Here is a 23,599-nt window from a genome sequence, read left to right on the forward strand (position 1 = left end):
TGGATTGAACATGGGAGGAAAAAGAGGAATCAAGTACAATTCTAAAGTTTCTGGCTCAGGTTATTGGGTCCATGGTACTACCACTCATTGAATCAGGGAGCACAGGAATAGCAGGTTTGGGTTTTGGAGGGGTGACAATGAATGAAGTTTTCACATTATACCAGACCCTGTTGTGTACATACCCCAAGATTTACTCATTCTCACCTGCCCCTCAGATCTTGGTCATGTGTTCAATGCAAATGCCCAGCTGCAATCACTGCTGCCCATTCTCTTCATCCCACATCAGATTGATTTTGGAGTGAAGTACTTTAGCCATTTGAACTGCTTCTAGTGTAGCCATAGCAAGGGCACTGGAGTAGACAGGTAGTTGTGCCACCAGCATCTTCTCCATGTGTTCAATGTGCAGCTGTTATAAATTGTTAATTCTGTTCCACCCAGGTCCCACTACTTGCCTAGCAGATTCCCAGGTCAAGCTTCAGCTCCAATGGCACGCTGCAATTTCTCTGCCTCATCCCAGTCTCCTTCAAGCTCCGGATTTCCATGGATATATCTTGATCCATCAAAGGATATGGGTCTCTGATCACTTTTGGGCTCTACTGACTCACCACACTGGAAGCTGGGGTCTAGTTTCATAGATTCCTGGAAGGGCCTGTGTCACGGTCGGCTTCATGTGTCAACTTGGCCAAGTGGTGGTACCTGTTTGTCTGGTTGGGCAAGTGCTGGCCTGTCTGTTGCAATGAGGACATTTCATAGAATTAGGTCATGATCACATCAGCTGCATCCATAGCAATTCCTTTTGTAATCAGCCAAGGGGAGTGTCTTCTGCAATGAATGATGCTCAATCTAATCACTGGAAGCCTTTTAAGGAGGATTCAGAAGAGACAGGCTCTCTTCCTACCTTGGCTGGCGAGCCTCTCCTGTGGAGTTCGTCCAAACTCTCCATGGAATCGTCAGCTTCACACCCTGCCAGGCAGATTTTGGACTGTGCATTCCCGTGGTCAGGTGAGACACTTTTATAAATTTTATATTTGCGAGTGTTCCCTGTTGATTCTGTTTCTCTAGAGAACCTTAACTAATACATCTTGGTACCAGGAGTGGTGCTTAAGAAACAGAATCTTAAAAATGGGTTTTTATGAATGGTTTTCCACTCTGACTAGACTCAAAGGCACTAAGGACTCTGATTCCCATAATCAGAATGGCACTCCCAATCCATGGAGTGAGTTGGCAAAAGAGATAGTCAAAATACCACCATTCGATTCTCCTAATGCTTCCCTTGTATGAAGCCAGGCTCTGGGGGATAATGTCTTTGAACCTTTACAGAGTTTTGTGGAAATAAGAGGCATAGAGATATTGGCTGATTGTTGTTAGATACACTGGCTACATTAAGGAGTGAAAGGGATGGGCTTAAGGCTTCAAATGAGAAGCTTAAGCGCCATCTGACAGATGTAGACGTTTCTATGAGTATCCTGAAGGAAAATCTTATTTCCTATAGCCGTAGACTTCAGATCTCTGAAAATCAGACTCAGAATCTTATTGTTAGAGTAGCAACTTTACAATGTAAACTGAAATCTCAATGTTGCATGGTGTCTGCCATTAAAGTGAGGGCATTGATGGAAAGGAGTTGGACCCTGAAAAATGGGATGGTGACATGGATTGATAATGATGTTGGGGGTGAGGTTGAAACCCTAGGTCATGCTGAGTCTTCTCTAGACAACCCAGTAATAGTTTGCCCTGAAGACATAGCTACCCCACCTCCAGCCTGCCTTGAGGAGTTGGCCACCCAACCTCTTCCTGAAGGAATTAGCTCTAGAGTGATTAATGCTATTTCACCAGATGAAACTGCAAATGAAGGCCCTGAAGCAAACAGCTTGGAAGATATTTTTCATGACCCACCCCCACCACCCCTCATTTCATCCAGACCTATAACTAGACTAAAGTCCCAACAGGCCCCCAAAGGTGAGATACAAAGTATCACACATGAGGAGGTACATTATGCTCCAAAAGAACTGTGTGGGTTTTCCAATTTATATAGACACAAATCAGGGAAATATGTGTGGCAATAGATTTTAAGGGTGTGGGATAATGGTGGGAGGAATATAAGGCTGGATCAGGCTGAATTTATTGATATGGGCCCACTAAGCAGAGATTCTGCATTCAGTGTCATAGCTTAACGGGTTAGAAAAGGTATTAACAGTTTGTTTGGATGGTTGGTTGAAACATGGATCAAAAGGTGGCTGACATTACCTGAGGTTGAAATGCCAGAACTGCCCTGGTATAATGTAGATAAGAGGATCCAGAGGCTTAGAGAGATTGTAAAGTTAAAGTGGATTTATCATGCAAAGCCTGCTCTTAAACCCCAGGAATGTCCAGGGGATGTAGCTTTTACAGGAACAGTGAGAAATAAATTTGTGAGATTAACACCATCACCCCTGAATAGCTCTGTAGTTGTACTTCTCTCTAGATCGATTACTGCAGGAACTGCTGTCACTGAGCTGGAATCCTTAAACACAATGGGGTGACAGGATCCTGAGTTGGCAGAAGCCAGGTGGCAGCACTTAATCACCAAAGACAGGGTAGACATGGCTATTATAATAGACAGAAAACTCAAAGTAGTAGTCAAAATTATATGACTCGCAGAGATTTGTGGCATTGGCTAGTAAATCATGGGGTACCTAGAAATACAATAGAAGGGCAGTCTACTAAATTCTTGCTCAAGCTGTATAAACAAAAGAGTTCTAGGTCTAGTGAACAGAAGTCTAATCTGAATTACAAAAACACAGAGTCACAGTCCCTTAATCAATTTCCAGACTTGAGACAGTTTGCAGATCCAGAGCCCCTTGAATGAAGGGGAGGCCAGGTCCTTTTGGGGGAGAACCCTGTTACACTGCCACAAATTTATACTGTTAGTCTTCCTCCAAGACTTCCCCAAGGAGACTGATGGCCTTTTACCAGAGTAACTGCATTGGGGAAAAGGAAATGATCAGATATTTCAGGGATTATTAGACACTGGCTCAGAAGTGACATTAAATCCAGGGAACCCAAAACGTCACTCTGGTCCACCAGTCAGAGTGGGGGCTTATGGAGGCCAGGTGATCAATGGAGTTTTAGCTCAGGTCCATCTCACAGTGGGTCCAGTGGGCCCCCGGACCCATCCTGTAGTTATTTCCCCAGTTCCAAAATGTATAATTGGCATAGACATACTGAGCAACTGGCAGAATCCCCACGTTGGTTCTCTAACTCCTGCAGTGAGGGCTATTATGGTGGGAAAGGCCAAGTGGAAGCCACTAGAACTGCCCCTACCAAGCAAAATAGTAAATCAAAAGCAATACCATATTCCTGGAGGGATTGCAGAGATTACTGCCACTCTTAAGGACTTGAAAGATGCAGGGGTGGTGATTCCCACCACATCCCCATTCAACTCTCCTATTTGGCCTGTGAAGAAAACAGATAGGTCTTGGAGGATGACAGTAGATTATCGTAAACTCAACCAGGTGGTAACTCCAATTGCAGCTGCTGTTCCAGATGTGGTATCATTGCTTGAGCAAATCAATATATCTCCTGGTACCTGCTATGCAGCTATTGATCTGGCAAATTCTTCTTTCTCAATAGCTATTAGTAAGGACCACCAGAAACAGTTTGCTTTCAGCTGGCAAGGTCAGCAATATACTTTCACTGTCCTACCTCAGGGGTATATCAACTCTCGAGCCCTATTTCATAATCTTGTCTGCAGGGACCTTGATCATTTCTCCCTCCCATGAGACATCACACTGTTCCATTATATTGATGATATCATGTTGATTGAAACTAGTGAGCAAGAAATAGCAACTACTCTAGACTTATCGCAAAGGCATCTGTGTGTCAGAGGATGGGAGATAAATCCAACAAAAATACAGGGGCCCTCCACCTCAGTGAAATTTCTAGGTGTCCAGTGGTGTGGGACATGTCAAGATATCCCTTCTAAGGTGAAGGATAAGTTGCTGCATCTGGCCCCTCCTACAACCAAAAAAAGAGGCACAATGCCTAGTTGGTCTTTTTGGATTTTGGTAACAATATATTCCAATATATCTTGAAGGCTGGGGTAATGTTCTCCAGTAAGCTTTTTGGATTTTGGTAACAATATATTCCTCATTTATCGAGTGACCAGAAAAGCTGCTAGTTTTGAGTGCAGACCTGAACAAGAGGCAGCTCTGCATCAGGTCCAGGCTGCTGTACAAGCTGCTCTGCCACTTGGGCCCTATGGTCCAGCAGATCCAATCGTGCTGGAAGTATCAGCGGCAAACAGAGATGCTGTCTGGAGCTTTGGCAGGCCCCTATAGGAGAATCACAATGCAAACCCTTAGGATTTTGGAGCAAAGTGTTACCATGTGCTGCAGATAACTACTCTTCTTTTGAGAAACAGCTTTTGGCCTGCTACTGGGCCTTAGTAGAGACTGAACACTTAACCATGGACCCCCAAGTTACTCTGAGACCTGAGTTGCGTATCTTGAGCTGGGTGTTGTCTGACCTGCCAAGCTATAAAGTTGGGTGTGCACAGCAGCACTCTGTTGTAAAAAGGAAATGGTATATATGAGATAGGGCCAGAGCAAGTCCTGAAGGCACAAGTAAGCTACATGAAGAAGTGGCCCAAATGTCCATGGTCTCCACTCCTGCCACATTACCTTCTCTTTCCCATACCAGAGCTATGGCCTCTTGGGGAGTTCCTTACAGAGAATCGACTGAGGAAGAGAAAACTCGGGCCTGGTTTACAGCTGCTGCACTACAACCCTTTTATGGGGTGTCCTCCCAGTGGGCAGAACTTTGAGCACTGCACCTGGTTGTTCATTTTGCTTGGAAGGAAAACTGGCCAGAGGTGTGTTTGTATACTAACTCAAGGGCTATTGCTAATGATTTGACTGGATGGTCAGGGACTTGGAAAGACCATAACTGGAAAATTGGTGACAAAGTGGTCTGGGGAAGAAGTATGTGGATAGACCTTTCTGAGTGGGCTAAAAACATGAACATATTTGTGTCCCATGTGAAGGCACACCAGAGGGTGACTTCAGCAGAGGAAGGTTTTAATAATCAAGTGGATAAGATGACCTGTTCTGTGGATACCAGTCAGCTTCTTTCCCCAGCAATACCTGTCATTGTCCAAGGGGTTCATGAGCAAAATGGTCATGGTGGTAGGGATGGAGGTTATGCATGGGCTCAGCAACTTGGACTTCCACTCACCAAGGCTGACTTGGCTACAGCCACTGCTGAGTGCCCAATCTGCCAGCAGCAGAGACCTACACTCAGCCCTGATATGGCACCATTCCCCGAGGTGACCAGCCAGCTACATGGTGGCAAGCTGATTACATTGGACTACTCCCTTCATGGAAGGGGCAGTGATTTGTTCTAACTGGAATAGACCCATACTCTGGATATGGATTTGCTTTCCCTGCATGCAATGCTTCTGTCAAAACTACCATCCATGGGCTTACAGAATGCTTTATCCATCGTCATTGTATTCCACATAGCATTGCTTCTAATCAAGGAACACACTTCACGGCAAATGAAGTGTGGGAATAGGCACATGCTCATGGAATTCTCTGGTCTTACCATGTTCCCCATCATCCAGAAGCAGCTGGATTAATAGAACGGTGGAATGGCCTTTTGAAAACTCAATTATGGTGCCAACTAGGTGGCAATACCTTGAAGGCTGGGGTAATGTTCTCCAGTAAGCTGTACAGTCTCTGAATCAGTGTCCACTGTATGGTGCTGCTCCTCCCATAGCCAGGATCCATGGGCCCAGGAACCAAGGGGTGGAAATGGGAGTGGTACCACTCACTATTACCCCTAGTGATCCACCAGGAAAATTTTTGCTTCCTGTCCCTGTGACCCTGAGCTCTGCTGGTCTACAGGTTTTAGTTCCAAAAGGGGGAGTGCTTCCACCAGGAGAAACAACAATGATTCCATTGAACTGGAATCTAAGATTGCCACCTGGTCACTTTGGGCTACTCATGCCCCTGGATCAACAAGCCAAGAAGGGGATTACATTATTGTCTGGGGTGATTGACGCTGACTGTCAGGAGGAAGTAGGACTGCAACTACACAACGGAGGTAAAGAAGAGTTTTCTTGGAATATAGGAGATCCCCTAGCACGTCTTTTAGTACTACCATGCCCTGTGAATAAAATCAATGGAAAACTGCAACAACCCAATCCAGGCAGGACTACTAATGGGTCTGAAACTTCGGGAATGAAGGTTCGGGTCACCCCACCAGGCAAAGAACCACGGCCAGCTGAAGTGCTTGCTGAGGGTAAAGGGAACATGGAATGGGTAGTGGAAGAAGGTAGTGATAAATATGAACTACAACCACATGATCAGTTACAGAAATGAGGACTTTGATGCTGTTTTGTTCCTGTTATACTATCTAAGTTGTAAGATATCAAGTTTAAGAATGAATATTACCCAAGGAGTTGCACCCTATTCTGGAGAGAGTTACTGTGTTTCCAGTTATATGCAGGACAGTTGAGTATTGTTAGGTGAAAGAAAAAAATGTGTATTTTAATGTTTTTTATTTAGAAATTAGGTATGGTTTAAAGTGATGTATATAGCTGTCAAGTTGACGAGGGGTGGACTGTCATGGTCGGCTTACTGTGTCAACTTGGCCAAGTGGTGGTACCTGTTTGTCTGGTTGGGCAAGTGCTGGCCTGTCTGTTGCAATGAGGACATTTCATAGAATTAGATCATGATCACATCAGCTGCATCCACAGCAATTCCTTTTGTAATCAGCCAAGGGGAGTGTCTTCTGCAATGGGTGATGCTCAACCTAATCACTGGAAGCCTTTTAAGGAGGATTCAGAAGAGACAGGCTCTCTTCCTGCCTCAGCTAGTGAGCTTCTCCTGTGGAGTTCATCCAGACCCTCCATGGAATCATCAGCTTCACAGCCTTCCCTGCAGATTTTGGACTGTGCATTCCTGTGGTCATGTGAGACACTTTTATAAATTTTATATTCGCAAGTGTTCCCTGTTGATTCTGTTTCTCTAGAGAACCCTAACTAATACAGCCTGGCAACACAATCCAGAAATGCAGAGTAGTTAAAACCCCATGCGACACATCTGACCCGTGAGATAAAGGAGAAAGGAAGAACTCACTAGTCAAATCTTTCTCTCTATCCTCCCCTTAGTATGGAGCATTCCAGGGGGGTAATACTCAGTTGTTCTAGTTTGCTAGCTGCCAGAATACAATATATTAGAAATGGGATGGCTTTTAAATGGGGAATTTAAGAAGTTGCTAGTTCACCATTCTAAGGCCATGATATTGTCCCAATTCAAGCCAGGCTTGAATGTCTAATCTAAGGCATCCAGGGAAAGATACCTTGGTTCAAGAAGGCTGATGATGTTCAGTGTTTCTCTCTCACCTGGAAGGGTACATGGCGAACATGGCAGCATCTGCTAGCTTTCTCTCCAGGCCTTTTGCTTCATGAGGCTCCCCAGGAGGCATTTTCCTTCTTCATCTCTAAAGGTCATTGGCTGGTGGACCCTGTGGTTCTCCTCGTCATTCTGTCATGGATCTGCGGCTCTCTCCTTGATCTCAAAAGGAACTCTCTCCAAATTGTCTCTTTTATAGGATTCCAGTAAACTAATCAAGATCCATGTAGAATGGGTGGAGACACGTCTCCATGTAATCAAGTTTAATACCCATAATTGATTGAGTCACATCTCCGTGGAAAGAACCTAATCAAGTTCCCAACGTATAGTACTGAATAGATTAGAAGAAAACACTGCTCCTGCAAGATTGATTAAGATTAAAACATGGCTTTTCTAGGGCACATAAACCCTTTCAAACCAGTACACTCAGTAAGGAGTATTCCTCTAGACAGGACTTCTACAAGGCCTGTCTTGTAGTAGATCACATTTCATGTGATCAAGCAACTACTTGCATTTTCTTATAAAGTTGTGACTTCCTTGTCTCACTGATCTTTTTCCCTCACTTTTGCTGACCTGGAACTGTACCTCCTAATAAGGTCTTATATATGTGCCTCACCCTAGGTTCTGCTTTCTAGGAAATACATTTAAAGACAGAGTTGTTGAATTTGGGACATTCAAGTAGAGATATCTATAAGCACAAGGAAAGGTCTCAGCTGGAATCATTAATTGGAGATTATGGTGAATACCTGTTTTATTTTTTAACCTGTATTCTCCTTTTTTGATAATATTACCCCCTGTGCCAGTTTGAAAGGATTTCTGTACCCTAGAAAAGCCATGCTTTAATCCTAATCCCATCTTATAGAGGCAGTCTTTTTAAAAATCCCTATTCATTACTGTAGACTGGAAACTTGATGAAATTACCTCCATGGAGACATGACTCACCCAATGGTGGGTATTAACCTTGGATTAGAGGGTGATGTGACAGAGGTGTTGGAGACCCATCAGCCCTCCAAACTGGATGCCTTAGTTTGGACATTTTTATAAGCTTAGAACTATATACTTGTAACTTATTAAATTCTCCTCTTGAAAGCTGTTCCAATTCTGGTATATTGTATTCTGGCAGCTTTACAACTAATACAGATTTTGGTATTAGGAGTGGGGTGCTGCTGCAGTTTGCAAATATCAAACTTCTTGAAAAGGCTTTTTAAATGGATAAGGGAGGGTTCTGGAAGAATCTTTTTAAATGAATAAGTGAAAGATTCTGGAAGAGTTGTGAAGTGCTTGATAGAGAAGGCTCAGAATGCTTTGAAGAGACTGTTGGTAGAAATGGACTCTAAAGATACCTCTGATGAGGTATTAGTCGGAAATGATGCATGTGCTGTTGCAAACTGGAAAAAGGTGATCCTTCTTTCAAGGTGGAATAGAATCTTGCAAAATTATGTACTACTGTTGGATGACAGTCAGCGTTTAAAGGTGACAACCTGGGATACTTAGCTGAGGAAATTTCCAAGCTAAATGTGGAAAATGCAGCCTAGCATTTTGAGAGGAAAGAGATAAGTTGAGAACTGAACACTTGGGTAGAAAGAAAATGGAAACAGATGTTCTGGAAAATTCTGGGCTTTCAGAAAGTGAGACCCCAGTGAACAGGGGCCCCACGTGAGGATCTATCCAAGCATGGAAGTAGTCAGACATTACAGGACAAGCAAGGATTGGAGATGAAATTATTCAGAAAGGATTTGTGGAAAGTCCTTTTGTTTGATGGGCATGATCCCAGCATATTGCATAGAAAACCAACAAGAGTGTTGTGGAATCTGTATGAACAGAACCACTGCCAGTCTGGACTAAAAGGGATAGAGGAGGGAAAAAGTGAAGGAAAAACGTCTTCAGAGGCAGAACCATGGAGGCTAAGGTCTGGAGCCAGGAAACCTCAGGCCAGGAGAGTGGACCAACCCATACACATGGAAAGGGTTGAGTTCTGGGGTTGAGTTGTCCAAGAAGCAGAGAGTAAGTCTTATGCTTCATTGTTCAAGAAGAGTTGTGCCACCTCTGGTCTTGGAGAGGGTGGAGAGCATAAACCAGGGATTGGTGAGAACCTGGCTGCCACCCCATTGTCCTGGAGGGGTTGAGAGTGTGCCCCAGAATTGGCAGAAAGCCCAGGGGCAGCCCCAATGCTTGGAGAGGGTGGAGCCAAGAGAAAAATGGTCTCTCAAATGTCCCCCAGTATTGCAACCCACCCCAGCATCTGGAGAGAAAACAAGGCTGCTGTGTAGGCCTTTGCAAAGGGTGGGAGGGCTGGTTTCTAAAGTCCCAAAGATAAATGACTCTCAGACTTTGAAATCAAATGGAGTTTGCCCCACATGTTTTCAGAACTGTATGAGTGCAGTGACACCCTGTTTACCTTTTGATTTCTCCGTATGGCAGTGGGAACATATATCCTATGACTGTCCCTCCTTTTTATTTTGGCAGCAGACAACTTGTTCTGAGTTTCACAGGTCCAGACCCAGAGGATAATTTTTTTTTTTGGCTTTAGAACAGACCATGCCTATAGCTGAACTTGATGAGATTTTTTTTTTACTGGTTTTAGCCTTGTACTGTATTTGTATTGAAATGTTTTATACATTTCAATACAAATTGAAATGTATAAAATTGAATTTATTGAAATGTTCAATAAAACATATTGAAATGTTTTAAGGCTTTTGTGATATTGTAATGGAGTGAATGCATTTTGTATACGGAAAAACATGTCTTTTTTTGGGTACAGAGGGTGGAATGTGCCACTTTGAAAGTATTATGTACCTCAGAAAAAACTATGCTTTAATCCTGATCTAATCTTGTGGGAGTGGCCATTTTTAAAATCTTGATTGAATAATGTAGATTGGAAACTTCTGATTAGATTATCTCCATAGAGATGTGACGTGCCTAATTGTTGGGGTGAACTTTGGCTAGATGAAGAAGTGATTCTACCTGTTTCAGGTAGGATTTGATTAAATTATTGGAATCCTTTAAAAGAGGAAACATTTTGGAGAGAGTCAGAAAAGACAGATGCCTTTTCTACAGAGTCTTCAGAAGGAGCAGATATAGCTGCTCAGAGAACAGTTTTGTCAGAGAACAGAGACATGATGTTTGGAGATGCTAGGAGCCCAGCAGAAGTCTCCATGAGACATTAAGAAAACCAGAACCGAGAGAGCCAAGGGAAACTGTTTCAGCTTGCTAGCTGCCAGAATGCAACACACCAGAGATGGATTGGCTTTCAATAAAAGGGGATTTGTTTAGTTAACATATAGTTCTTCAGAGGAAACACAGCGAACTTTTGACTGAGGTTCTTTCTTACGTGGGAGGGCACAGGGCGATCTATGCTAACCTTCTCTCCAGGCCTCTGGGTTCCAACAGCTTTCCCTGGGGTGATTCATTTCTGCATCTCCAAAGACCTGGGCTGAGCTGTAAATGCTGAGATGAGAATGTGGAGCTGCTTTGGCTGTGCTACGTTCTGCTCTCTCATTTAAGCAGCAGCCAATTAAATCAAACATCATTCATTGCAGCAGGCACACCTCCTAGCTGACTGCAGATGTAATCAGCAACAGATGAGGTTCACATGCCATTGGCTCATGTCCACAGCAATAGAACTAGGCACCTTCACCTAGCCAAGGTGACACCTGGATCTAACTACCACAGAAACCAAGAAATAAAAGCCATCCCCAGAGAAACAAAGTGAGGAACCCCCACAGGAACAGATGTTGAAGATAATAGAGCCCAGGAGCATGCCCCCAGTAGATGCCAGTCATGTGACTTCCCGATGACAGAGGTGTTGGAGACCCATCAGTCTTCCTTGAATTAAGGTATCTTTCCATGGATGCCTTAATTTGGACATTTTTATAGGCTTAGAACTGTAAACTTGTAACTTATTAAATTCTTTTAAAAGCCTGTTCCAGTTCTGGTATATCATGTTCCAGCAGCTTTCAAACTAATATGGTTGTGAAAAGGAGAAAAAAGAATAGGATGACAGCTAGAGTGTGAGAAAGGAGAGGTGGAATCAGAGAAGGTATGCTTTCTTAGGATAGGAAAGACTTAAGCAAATTTAAATGTTGATGGGAAGAGGCCAGTAGAGAGATAAAGATTGCATATATAAGCTAGGGAGGGAACATAGTGGTTCCTAAGAAGGCGAGAAGGGCTAGAATCTAGAGCATAGGCTGAGGGGTGAACCTCCATTGTAACGAGAGGTACAAGGGAAACACAGGTGCAAGTTTAGATGCTTTTGAGGTTTGACGGCAGGAAATTCAGACAATTTTATCTGTGAAGTAGCAGCAAGGTTCTTACTGATGGTGGCAAGGGATGGAGGGGTAATAGGGGAGTGGTAAGGTCAGACGTTTGAGGAGAAGGCCTCTATGGAGACCAGGAGACAGAAGGCCACTAAAGAAACATTAGAGAGGGTAATCTAGTAATCTAGAGGGATTACTAGAAACTGTTGAGGAACCAGTTGGGTGGAGACTGTGAACTAATAATGGCTCCCGCTCATGTGGCTGAGCAAAGTTTTTGAGTTCAGCACTATCAGGACAGGCACAAAGAAAATGAACTTAGACTTCATCCTCCAAAGAGGACTGGGTTTTAATAGGACCATGGAAAGCCAAGTAAGAGGGGAAGGAACAGAAGATAGGAAGAGGTTGACAGAGAACCTCAAAGTGGCTCTAGAACCTGAAAGCCACCATGAGGCTGAAGAACGGGTGCAAAGGGCATGTGTTGGGTGCAGATCACTCAGGCAGCCCCTATCTGATACCAGCCAGAGACCTGCCGCCGGCCCCATGTCCACACACACCAAGTCGACCTTCATAGTCTGTCACCAACCCCATCAGACTCATTCTACCCTCTACATACTCTGGACCACAGTCAGTTGTTCTCCTCTTCTCCCTCACCCTATGTTCCTCATCCTTCCTTTCTCATGGCCATTCTCCTGCCCAAAATCACCTCTCTATATGCACACAAACACAAACTTTTATAATCATACCCTCACACTCCCCACCCTTTTAAATTCTTCCCCATTCTTCAAGATTCAGATCAATTCTCTGTCTTTAATGAAGCTTGTATCAGCAATTCTGACTTTCTTTTCTGAATCCCTGGAGCATTTATAAAAGATATCCCAGCATAGCACTGTAACAGTCTCATGGCAGCTGTTAATTGTTTCCTTAGTGATTTAGGTCTCCTTAACTGGGTTATGAGTTCCTTGATGTGCAGGGCTACTTAGCTATTGGTGATAGATAGATGATAGAGAAATAGATGATAGAGACTGATAGATAGATGAAAGAGCAGTAGATGAGAGAGTGGTAGATGAGAGAGAAGTAGATGAGAGAGAAGTAGATGAGAGAGAGAGATGAGAGATTTGCAGTAGGGAAAATGTGAAATGTTAAATTCCTGTACCCATGGAGATTTGCCCATGTCTCTTGCCATTATACCCAAGGGCGCACACATGGATAAGCAACATGCTAGATGAAGGCTCCTAGAACTCTAGGACTGAGGTCAGGACAAGATTCTAGCCCCTCTCACCTTCTTAGGGACCATTTTCCCCCTCCCTAGTTTATATCTTCAATCTTCCTCTCTCTAATGGCCACTGAAATTTTTAAAGCCATTTCAACTTTGCTTTTCAAACAAGGCTTCAACCCCACCTGGCTCCCCTCCCGCCCCAGTACCCACGGCTGTGCCAAAGCCAGTTAAGAGCCTCTCTGACCGGAGCCCGTGCTCCCAGGAGTGAAGGAGCAGGTTCCATGGGGGGTAATGGGCAACCATCACCAGCTGAGCCTGTTGCCCTGGCCCTGTCTACCAGAAACATAACCTGCAAGGTGCCAGCTGGTCTTCTCCAAAACCCAAGGACTAAGCTAAGCAGAGCGGTCTCTGAGGGTACCCTCTACCAAACCTTCAACCTGCCTGTGCTGCTCAGGCTTCCTTGGGAGGCTCTCGGGGCGGACAGAAGAGCTCCAACTTTCCCCACGGCCCACAGAAAGCAGGGCCAAGCAGAAAACAAGGTCTGAGAGAGCAAGAAGCAAAACGCCTGCTTCCTCAACCATCCTTCTCAGGAATCAGCATGGAACTCAGAATAACTTCATTAGACCCAGAAGGCAGCCATCCCTGCGTCCCTGGTGGGCAGGCATGAGTGGAAATGAGGCTTTCTGAATATCGACTTTGCATCAGCCCTCCCCCAACTAAAGGACACTCGTGGTGTTTCTCATAAATCTGTAACTTTTTCGGAGTCCCTAAAACTCAGTCCCTCTCAACTTCAGAAATGTGAGTTTAAACCGTCATCATACTTACAGACACAACTCACCAAAAAAGGTCCTGTGAGCCCTGGGCAGAAAGAAGCTTCCCTCTGGAGCCCCAGAGGAACTGGGACTGAGCGAGTGACGAGGGAGATGAGAGGGAAATAGATGAGAGAGAGGGAGATGAGAGAAAGAAGGAGATGAGAGATTTGCAGGGGACGGCCACGCTCCTGCAGCCCCGCCAGCCGCCAGCCGGGCGGGAGTGACTGCCGCCCCGCCCACCGCTGCGGGCGCCCAGGCTCGGGCTGACAACTGTTGGTTCTCGGGTGTTCCCTCCCCACCCGCCAGGCCAGGCCTGCTGCTGACAGCGGGCGAGAGCCGAGCACAGGCCGGCCTCGTGGGGGCCAGGGCCGGGGGGGGGGTGGGGGCCGGCTGGGGCTCGAGGCACAGCTTCCCCTGCAATTGCCCACCCGCCGCCACTGGGCCTCAGGCCGGCGCTGACCTCGGCCTTAACGCCGAGCCCTCCTACCAGACCGCTGTCATTGTCACTCCGGCCTCAGCTGCCCCCGCCGAGCTGGGCAGGAGGCTCCGTGAGGCTGAGCGGCTCAGCATGGCCCCGGGGTGGTTTCCACGTGGGCCTAGCGCCCTGGCCTGACACCGTGGGTGGATTTCACCGGAACCCGGTCCTAAGGTAGAAAAACCAGCGAAGGGTAAAGTGTCTCTCTCAGGACTGGGTGTGTGTGTGTGTGTGTGTGTGTGTGTGTGTGTGTGTGTGAAAAGGTTGCACATGTGGGAAGAATTCCGGGCTGAGTTCTGTGGAAGGGACCTGCGAGTGTGGGGGAGGGGCTACGAGGACAGGCCTCAGGGTATTATAGGCTGCTCTGGTATTATAGGAATGAATGTGTTCCTCATTCATTCATCCATGGTATTAGTTACCTATTGTGGCAGAACAAATTACCCACCCACCCCCAAGTTAGTGGCTTCAAACAAGAACATTCATCATCTCACAGTTTTTGTGGGGCAGGAATCCTGGCACAGCTGAGCTGGTTTCCCCAGCTCCCAGCTCTGAGTCTCTCCCAAGGCTGCAACCAAGGTGTCACCTGGGGCCGCCATCACCTCAAAGCTCAACTTTCCCAACTGCTGGCAGGAGTCAGTTCCTCGGGGGTGGCTGGGCTGGGCACCTCAGCTTCTAGCTGGCTGTCACCTAGAGGCCACCCTCAGTTCCTTGCCACATGGGCTTCTCCGTAGCTCACCACAGGGCAGCTGAAGAGTGAGAGAGAACAAGATGGGAGGCGCACTCTTTTAGAACCTAATCTTGGAAGTAACATCGATGCACTTTTGCCCTACTCTGCTCATTAGAAACAAGTTCCTGGGTCTGATCCACTCTCAAGGGGAGTGGATTCCACAAGAGTGTAACTGTAACTAAGGAGGTGGGGTTGCTCGGACAGTTTTAGAAGCCTCCTGCCACACCCATTAATTCATTCAGCAATTATTTAGTGACCACCTGCTAGGTACCAGACAGCATGCTAAGTGTGGAGGACAGAACAAAACAGACATTGTCTCTTGCAGGCTGCAGTCTAGTGGGTGAGGCGCCTATTAATTACAGAAGCACTCAAAATGCATGTCCAATTCCAGCTACAGTAAATGTTAAAAAGAGGGAGACATGTGGTGTCATGAGATTATTTAACCAGGGGGCTGGACCAGGGGCTTTCTGAGTGTGTGGTAATTGAAGATTGAGCTAGCCTGTGCAGGAGAGGCAGGAGCTGCCTGGGCGAATCGAAGGGAAGGGGTGACTGGGGTGGGGGGGGGTGGGGGGGCAAGGAGGGGGCGCTGCATGGCTGGTGAAAGGAACATCATGGTGTATACATGTGGTGGTGTTGAGTAGATAACAAGGGCACGTGTATATGTTTGTGTGTGTTCTGTACCCGTGTGAACCTATTTATTTACACTGTGTGAGCTGATTTCTGAGGTAAACTGGTGTACTTCAAGACTTTAAGTAAGGAATAAGGTGGTGGCAGAGAAGACATGATGTGAGCAGCACTATCTGAATTTTCAGAATTATGTTCCTTCACTCTTTCCCCTACACTCCCACCCTCCAAATACCCTCTCTGTTCGGTTTCTTTGGGGAGACATCTATGGCCTCATAAAAAGCAAAAATCTGCTGATGCAACCTAATGCATCATCCGGAAAAGCAAAGCTGTCTGTGCGGGCTGGCCCTGCTCTGCCTGGGCCTGGGAGGCTCCATTCTGCAAACCAGCTTCTTCCTTGTTAAAGAGACAGTTTATTGATTGAAGCCAAAGTGACTTTTTATGGGGCCTCAGGTCCAGAGACAGGAAAGAGTCTAGGAGGATAACGGAAGACAGGGGATCCATTCGGGGGGAGGTGGGGAGAAACCCTTCAGCCAGTTGGAAGGACAGGAGTGGGGGGAGCTGGAAGAGCCCCTAGCCAGGACAAGACCCCTTTGGATGTTAAGGGAGCCACGTCTGGAGGAGGCTAGGGCTGAGGCAGGACACAGTGTGACAGATGACTCAGCCCCTTGCCCCTGTGTACCAGGCCAGCAAGGGACCTCTGAACTCTGTGTACTACCTGGCCACATGGAGACAAACCCAGACATATTCAAATCAGCAAAACTTACCAAAAGGCACCTATATGCACACTCCTTCTGCCAACACTATGAGTTATGCAAGGTGACCCAGCATCTAGAATCCTGACTCAACATCTTAGCTAAGGATCTAAGGACCTAGACTCCCATTCGTCTATCTATTCATTCAGAGACACGGGCATGGTTTCTGCCTTCATGGGCCTTATGGTTTAGATAGAAAATCATCACTGAGCTATTATTCACCACACCACATAATGACAATTATGAAAGTTATATGAAGGAAAAACACAAGTGAGACCTAACAGGGTTTAGAAGACATTATGAAGCTGGGGAAAGGATTCCTGGCCTATTTGCTTTCCTCTGGGCCTTGCTAAACCCCACAGAGCCTCAGCCCCACTACATTCCTGCAGTGGCATTCATTGTTGGTTTGTTACACATAGTTCACCTTCTTGGCAGAGTTAAGGGTACAATAGTCTACCCTCTTCTGACCCCCACCCCCACTTTTGCTATCTCTGGCCTGGTCAATCCTCTGAGATGGGCCACATCTCCATCTTGCACTGGCCTGGGCTGTCCTTCCCACTGGCTCTTCTCCAGGGGCCCTTTGCCTGATGACGCAATAGTCCCTTGGCAGCCACACTAGCTCTTCACTGTCAGCCATCATCATGGAACATATTCTCATGTCCTTCAAACACAGACGTGAAAGAGACTCAAGGTAGGATGGAATGAGATGCTAATTCAGGCTTTATCTGCCTAGGTGTTCTACCATTTATATTCACAGGGTTTGAGAAGAAAGAAAACAAAAGTCTTCTCCACCTTTATATCCCCGTACCCATCCACAGATTTTTGACCCCCTCTAAGAGACCAGAAACAAGGTATAGGGACTGAGGTACCAGCCCTACCAGGTCCTCACTGGTCCTCTTCTCTTGTCATCACCTAACATTTTATCTCCTGGGTTTTATTCTACTTTCTTCCTTGCTCAAACAACCAGTCTGAGCTCAAGATCTCCAGAGCCCACAAAAGCTTTTTTCTCCTCAAAGCCTAGCTTTTGCAAATGAATGTCTTACTTTCCTGATCATTGTTATTTCTTAATCTTGGCTGCTACTTTGTAGAGTCCTGAAAAGTTTTACAATTACTGTTGCCTGGGGCCCATTCCCAGAACTTCTGCCTTAATTGGTTTTGGGCTTAGAGTTGGCAGCAGGATTCCTAAAACTCCCAAGTGATTCTCACGTGTAACCAAGGTCAAGAGCCACTGCTTTAGAGAGTCCCAGTTAAGAATAAAATAGCAATGATTTCTTTGTGTCTCAGCTGTGTCTGCCTACGTATAAAAATCTAAGCCTCAGCATCATTTAATCTGCAAATGTTATTTGAGTTCCCACTGTTCTAGGCACTTGGGATACAACAGAGAACAAAATAGTAAAATATCTCTGCCCTTATAGAACTAACATTCTAGCAGGGGAGACAGACAATAAACAATATCAATAATATATAAGTAAATTTTATAGTATATCAGCAGATGATGAGTACAAAGCAAAAGGGGGGAAAAGCAGGATAAAGGGAATCAGTGATGGGAAAAGTTGCCATTTTTAATGGGTGATCAGGGTTGGCCTTGGAGAAAGTGACATTGAGCAAAGACTTAATGGAGATGAGAGAGCGTTTAGGAAGGAGAATTGAAAGGACCTGGTGATTTGGTGATTATTTAGAAATTGGGAGCAAGGAGTGGTGAGGAAAAAAAAGATCCATCAAGGATGATTCTCAGATTTCTTGCACAAGCAACAGTATATTGACAAATGTCTTTCACTAAGTGGGAATATTGGAAGGGGAGATCTTGAAGTGGGGGCCAGAGTTACAATTTGTACAGACTGGTATGAGATATCTACAAAACACCCAAGTGAACCAACAGGCAGACCAGGGGATTGCAAACTGCAGTCCCTGAACCACATCCAGCATGCTGTCTGTTTGAAAAAAATAAAAGAATAATAATATTTCCTGACACGTGAAAATTTATATAAATTTCAAATTTTAGTGTCCATAAATAAAGTTTTATTGGAACACAACCATGCCTATTCATTCACATATTGTCTATTTTGCACTATAATAGCAGAGGAAGTAGTTGCAACAGACCATATAGCCCACAAAGCCTAAAATATGGACTTCTGGTCTTTTACAGAAGAAGTTTGTCAACCCCTGATGTAGATTGTTGGATACATGGATCTGGAGTTCTGGAGATTCATCTGAGCTAAAGATACAAAGTGGGCATCATTGGCTTCTGGAGGTATTTAAACCATGGATATAGGCGAGATCAGAGAGTAAGCCTGGAATGAGAAAAGAGGATAAGGCCAGGCCCAGAAACACTTGGACATTTGAAGGTTGGCTGGAGGAGATAGAGCCTGAAAAGGGGACCAAGAAGGAGTAGCCAAGAGGTAGGGAAGTAAAACCCAGAGAATATGTTGCATGGAGGAAAGGGAAAAGAAGGCTTTAAGAGGGACTGAGAGGTCAATAAGGCCAAGGCTGCTGAGAAGTCAAATATAATGGCAAAGGAAAGGTCAGATGAACTTAACAACAGGAAGGTAATTGTGGCTATGGTGGGGCTTCAGTGGAGCAGTGAGAAAGGAGGCCAGACCTGAGTGGGCTGACAGGCAGATGGCAAGGAAATGGAGACATAGTACAAGGGTAACTTTTTTTCGTGGCTCAGTTGAAAAGATTTATCTTAGAGATGAAATGTTGGCAGAAAGAGAAAGAAGATTTTAAAAAGTTTCATTTTACTGTCATTGTTATTTTGTTTGTTTTATTTAACATCAGAATGATTGGTTAAGGGAGAGAATGAAGATGCGGGATAAAGACTAGACAACGATGGAATGGGGTGGCCTGGCCCTGTAGCAGCTCACTGACAGAAGCTGAAGAGCCCCTATTTCCTGCCTGGCCTCTCCTCTACTGGACCTAACAAGGGAAGCCCCCATTACCTTTTTCCTGTAGCGGGGACAGTGGAAAGGGGAGGCCCTCTAGAATCAGATAATATTGCTTAAAATTCTGGCTCTGCCTCTTACTAACTGTGTGATCTTAGCAAGTGACTGAAACTTGCAGAGTCCCATTCCCCTTATCTGTAAGGGGGGGATAAGCCTCCCTATCTCACAAGTGACTAGTTAGGATTAAATGTGTTGATTTTCATGCAACAGCCATGGTCACTGGCATATCACAGACACTCAACAAATGTTACAGTCCCACCTTCCTGACACAAACCATTCCCAGCCCAGCTCCTCCCAGATATTGACTTAGAAAAAAAAAAGAGAGAGAGAGAAAATAATCTTGGACACAAACTTGACCTACATTCAGTGCCAAGTCTCTTGTCTTTCAGGAAGGGAAATGAGGTAATTCCAGGGATGTACACAGCCAATTGGCCTGAATTTGGCCAGTGCATTTCTTGGGAACTTCCCAACTAAAGAAGGATCTGAGATCCCTTCTTCCAATCCGATATTCGCATAAGACCGCCCAGATTCTGGAGGCTTTTATCAAAACTGGAATTCCTAGCCTGTTTTGTCAGGTTCTAATTTGCAGGAGTTGAGGGAGAAATGTGTCCTGTTATATTCTGAGGTTGCCTGGAATTGTCACCAGGACACCACCAACCTTTCACCTCTGGACACCTTGATGGGGAAGAGGGATGGGGCGGATGGGACCAGCAGGAGATGGTTTCTTTTTTGGCTGCTGAATGCCCACAAGCTCACCAGTCCCTCACACAAAAGAGGATGGATGCAGCCAAGACCAGGGGGCATGACAGATTTTAGGGCAATGGAAGTTGCAAGGTAGTACCTACCATTAATACACTTATGGGGGCCATCTGTGCAGAACACCTGCCTCCTCCAGTCACCCTCTTAGGCTCTGACTCTGAAGCATCCTGTTCTAAGTACCATCTCCCTAACCTGTTGTTTAGAAAAGATAAAGCAGATGCATTTCCCTGGCATTTCCTTTTCAAAGCTGGCAAAGTGACTGCAGCCGTTGCTTTATAGTCAGCCAGGGAGGCATTTCATCATTTTCTAGGACAAAATTCCTGTGAAAGGGACAGACTGGGTTTGTCTTTCATCATGAGAGATCAACTCAGCAGGCCAGCAAGGGAGAGAAGCCAGTAGTTCTGGGAAATGAATCAAAGTACCAAAGCCGCCTCCTGCAATTATTTAAATTAAATATTGTGTTTCATTGAATGTAAGATATATAATTAATAAAGGTCCCCCACCTTTTTTATAGTCTTGCTGAGATGCAAAGATATCATTACCAGAATAAACCTCTCCCACAGTGCCTAGAATAATGGGTGTGCATGTGGATGTGTTTGAGGCAGAAAATATGCCTAAGCATTTGTGAAAACTTGTGTCTTAGACATGCTTTGACTATAAGAAACCCACCAAAACCAATTTAAGTGAAAGGGATTAATTATTAAGCATTGGGAACATCTCACTGTAGTAGACAGACTGATCAATTTTTCTACCCTATCAGAGTTTGTACATTCTGATTGGACCAGACAACTCCCCAGCTCGCTGCTAGCCACAGGCCATTGGACCAGGACATCTAACCCATGATGATCATTTGGCCTCACCCAGAAATGCTAATTAGTTAGCTGGTGGTACTATAATCAGGTGCTCATATCTCAAAGACATGTATCAATGTTTGAGTTAGGTACTGTCAACACAGTGTACCCCAGACTTTTGCATGTCAAAGGATCACCTGGGGCATTTGCTAAAAATGCAATTTCCTTGGCTCCATCCCCAGTTATTCAGTATTCTGAATTTTAAATAAATGTTCCAAGTTATTTGAATGCAGGTATTTCAGCAAGGTGGGAGAGAGGGAGAAAAGAGAAGCAGATGAAAGAACTTCACTGCCCAGAGAGAAAAAGAAAGAGGGAAAACCAGCTGCCTTGATTGAGGACAGCTTCCAGTTTTTAGTTCCTGTCCTTCATAAGGCCCACCCATATTTCCTGTTGCTGTATTCTGTGATATCTCTGATTCTAAAGATACCCTAAGATGGTTTCTTGCTTTTTGCCATCAAAGGATCTCTAAATCACTCATGCTTATGTAACCCAAGGCAAGTGACTATCTAGTCCATTAAGTCATGGCTGGTGGGAGTGAGGTGCAGGACAATCTGCTACAAGCATAGTTGGCACCTTAACCCATCTCTTCAACAGGCACAATGGCAGGTCCTTCCAAAGAAGGGTGGCTGTCTGGGAAGACACTCCAAATGCATTACCATAGTGGGCATATATGAGAGAATGTGAGGCTCTGTGGGTACCTGTGTGCCAATGTGTGCATGCATATGCACAGCTCTGGGTCTGTGTGCCTATGAGGCTCATGTAAGATATTTTCTCAGAGAACAATATTATAATTGTATGTGGGTGTATGTTACTGAATCAGACTGTGCATGTGAGTAGGAGAGAACCAAGCAAGCTGCATTCTAGGTTATAATTGTCCACATTAGCGACTCATTAACTGTATTGCTACATCTACCCATAATATACCAGAATTTTATGTAGAAATGAGCTTTTTTAAAGAGATAGAATAGAGAGCCCTATTCTTTGGGTGACAGAAGGGCTTCCAGACCATTTGGAAGGGGAACTTGATAAGCATTGCACTCAGCATGACTTGGGGGTTAGGCAGTAAGGAGATGTAGGAGCAACCCCACACAGCCAGAGCAGGAAGCAGGTTCAGTCCCCATGGTGTGGTAAGAAAAGTTGGAGCATAGGGAACACTGCCTCCAAGCCAAAATGTAACAGGACACACTGTGCCTGGTAAGAAAACACTGGGAAGTTTGGAAAACCCGGTCACGGATCAGAGAAAGAGTTGTGGGGCTGGATGATTTTTATCTCAACCTTCATGGACCATTGCAGCATCTTAAGGGGACTTCTGCATATCTGACAGTCTCTACCACAAATTTCTCATCACAAAACAGAGCCAAGAAGAAAAGAAATCCTGTCTCTCCCATGACCCACCTCCAGCACTTTATCTATGTCTTCCTTATATCGTGTATTATCATGCAGATGGCCATAGGAAATGTCCATCACTTGCCCATGCTGTTTGGAGGACATCCTCAGTTGCTCACCCAGAGCCCCCACAGATCCCCCTTCCTAGTACTATGTACCCACTGCACCCTCCTAGCTTCTGTGTGTTTGCAGCTGTGACCTCTTTCTTCGGAGGCTTGCCCTTGGGCTCCTGGAGCTGTTATACATATATCCATGTATCCAGAATTAGAGGTTCCAAAGTGCCTGGGAGTTTATTCCCTACTCCCTTCCCACCCTCCAACAATGACTGGCTGGTACAGGGTTTAAAATTCCAGCTCCTTTGCCTGAATAGATACAAACTCCCAGATGTAACATGCACCAGAACTTCTTAGGGGGTCAGGCAGAGGTTAAGGTTTTACCTGAAATCCCTCCCTTAATTGGTTTCTTCCCACTTTAATAATGCTTCTCCCACTCCCTTTCTGATTACTCCTTGGAACACTTTCTTAATAAATGAATTGCACTGAAAATCTTGGCTGAAAGTCTGCTTCTGGGAGAATCTAAGCTATACCTTCTTCCTTGTGTCCCAACCCTGCCCACGGCTGCACTTATGGGGTACACTTATGTGTACCGTGGAGCCTCACCTGCTTGACCACAGCTAATTAGATCAGGTGTGCTCCTAATCCAATTAAACTTTTCTCTGGAAATTCGGAATTGTGACATAGAGATCCAATCAATTAACTATGGGTGATTGACGTTAAAGATCCTGAGGACTTGGAGCCTGAGATCACCATCTGGTGGTAGCTAAGACATGAATAGGTAAGTAAGCCAAAAAGCCAATCTGTGTAGAGAAAAATAAAGCAGATATCCTGAGAAAGAAAGAGATTTCAAAGGTAGGGAGAGAGAAAGAGTGTTAGCTGCTCGACAATTATCTAGTCTGGCTAAAATTCTCAGAGTTAATGGATTCAAGAAAAATTATCTGGAATGAGTTATAAAAAGCAAAGGGATTTAATTAGTAATTTTTAAACTTACAGCAGTGGAAAACTCAAGACCAGAAGGCTTCATTGGTGAATTATACCAGACATTTAAAGAATTGTTACGAATCTTTTACAAATTCTTCCAAAAATGTACAAGAGTAGAGAACACTTCCAAGCTCATTCTGTGAGGTCAGTATTACCCTAAAACAAAACCAAACAAAGAAAGTACAAAGAAAACCACAAATCAAATACTTATGAATATAGATGCGAAAATTCTCAACCAAATATCAGCAAACCAAATCCAGTAACATATAAAAAGAATTTTACACTATGACCAAGTGGGCTTTATCCCAAGAATGAAAGGTTGGTTCAACATCTGAAAATCAACCAATATTAGCCACTATATTAAA

At 44.9% G+C, this 23,599-nt stretch overlaps 2 long non-coding RNA genes across 2 annotated transcripts in view; one reads left to right on the forward strand and one right to left on the reverse strand.

Annotated features, from left to right (window-relative positions):
• Window positions 1-13,919, reverse strand: part of LOC143652325 (uncharacterized) — a 39,146-nt gene extending 25,227 nt beyond the window's left edge. The window contains exon 1 of the long non-coding RNA XR_013160566.1: window positions 13,705-13,919. This is a non-coding gene — a long non-coding RNA (uncharacterized LOC143652325). The remainder of the gene's footprint in view (window positions 1-13,704) is intronic.
• Window positions 13,920-14,069: 150 nt separating this feature from the next.
• Window positions 14,070-22,818, forward strand: LOC143651583 (uncharacterized). The gene is made up of 3 exons (XR_013160054.1): window positions 14,070-14,327; window positions 18,406-18,510; window positions 19,038-22,818. It is a non-coding gene; the product is annotated as an uncharacterized LOC143651583 (long non-coding RNA).
• The last annotated feature ends 781 nt before the right edge of the window (window positions 22,819-23,599 follow it).

This window comes from Tamandua tetradactyla, chromosome 12 (genome assembly GCF_023851605.1).
Source record: "Tamandua tetradactyla isolate mTamTet1 chromosome 12, mTamTet1.pri, whole genome shotgun sequence".
Taxonomy (NCBI): domain Eukaryota; kingdom Metazoa; phylum Chordata; class Mammalia; order Pilosa; family Myrmecophagidae; genus Tamandua; species Tamandua tetradactyla.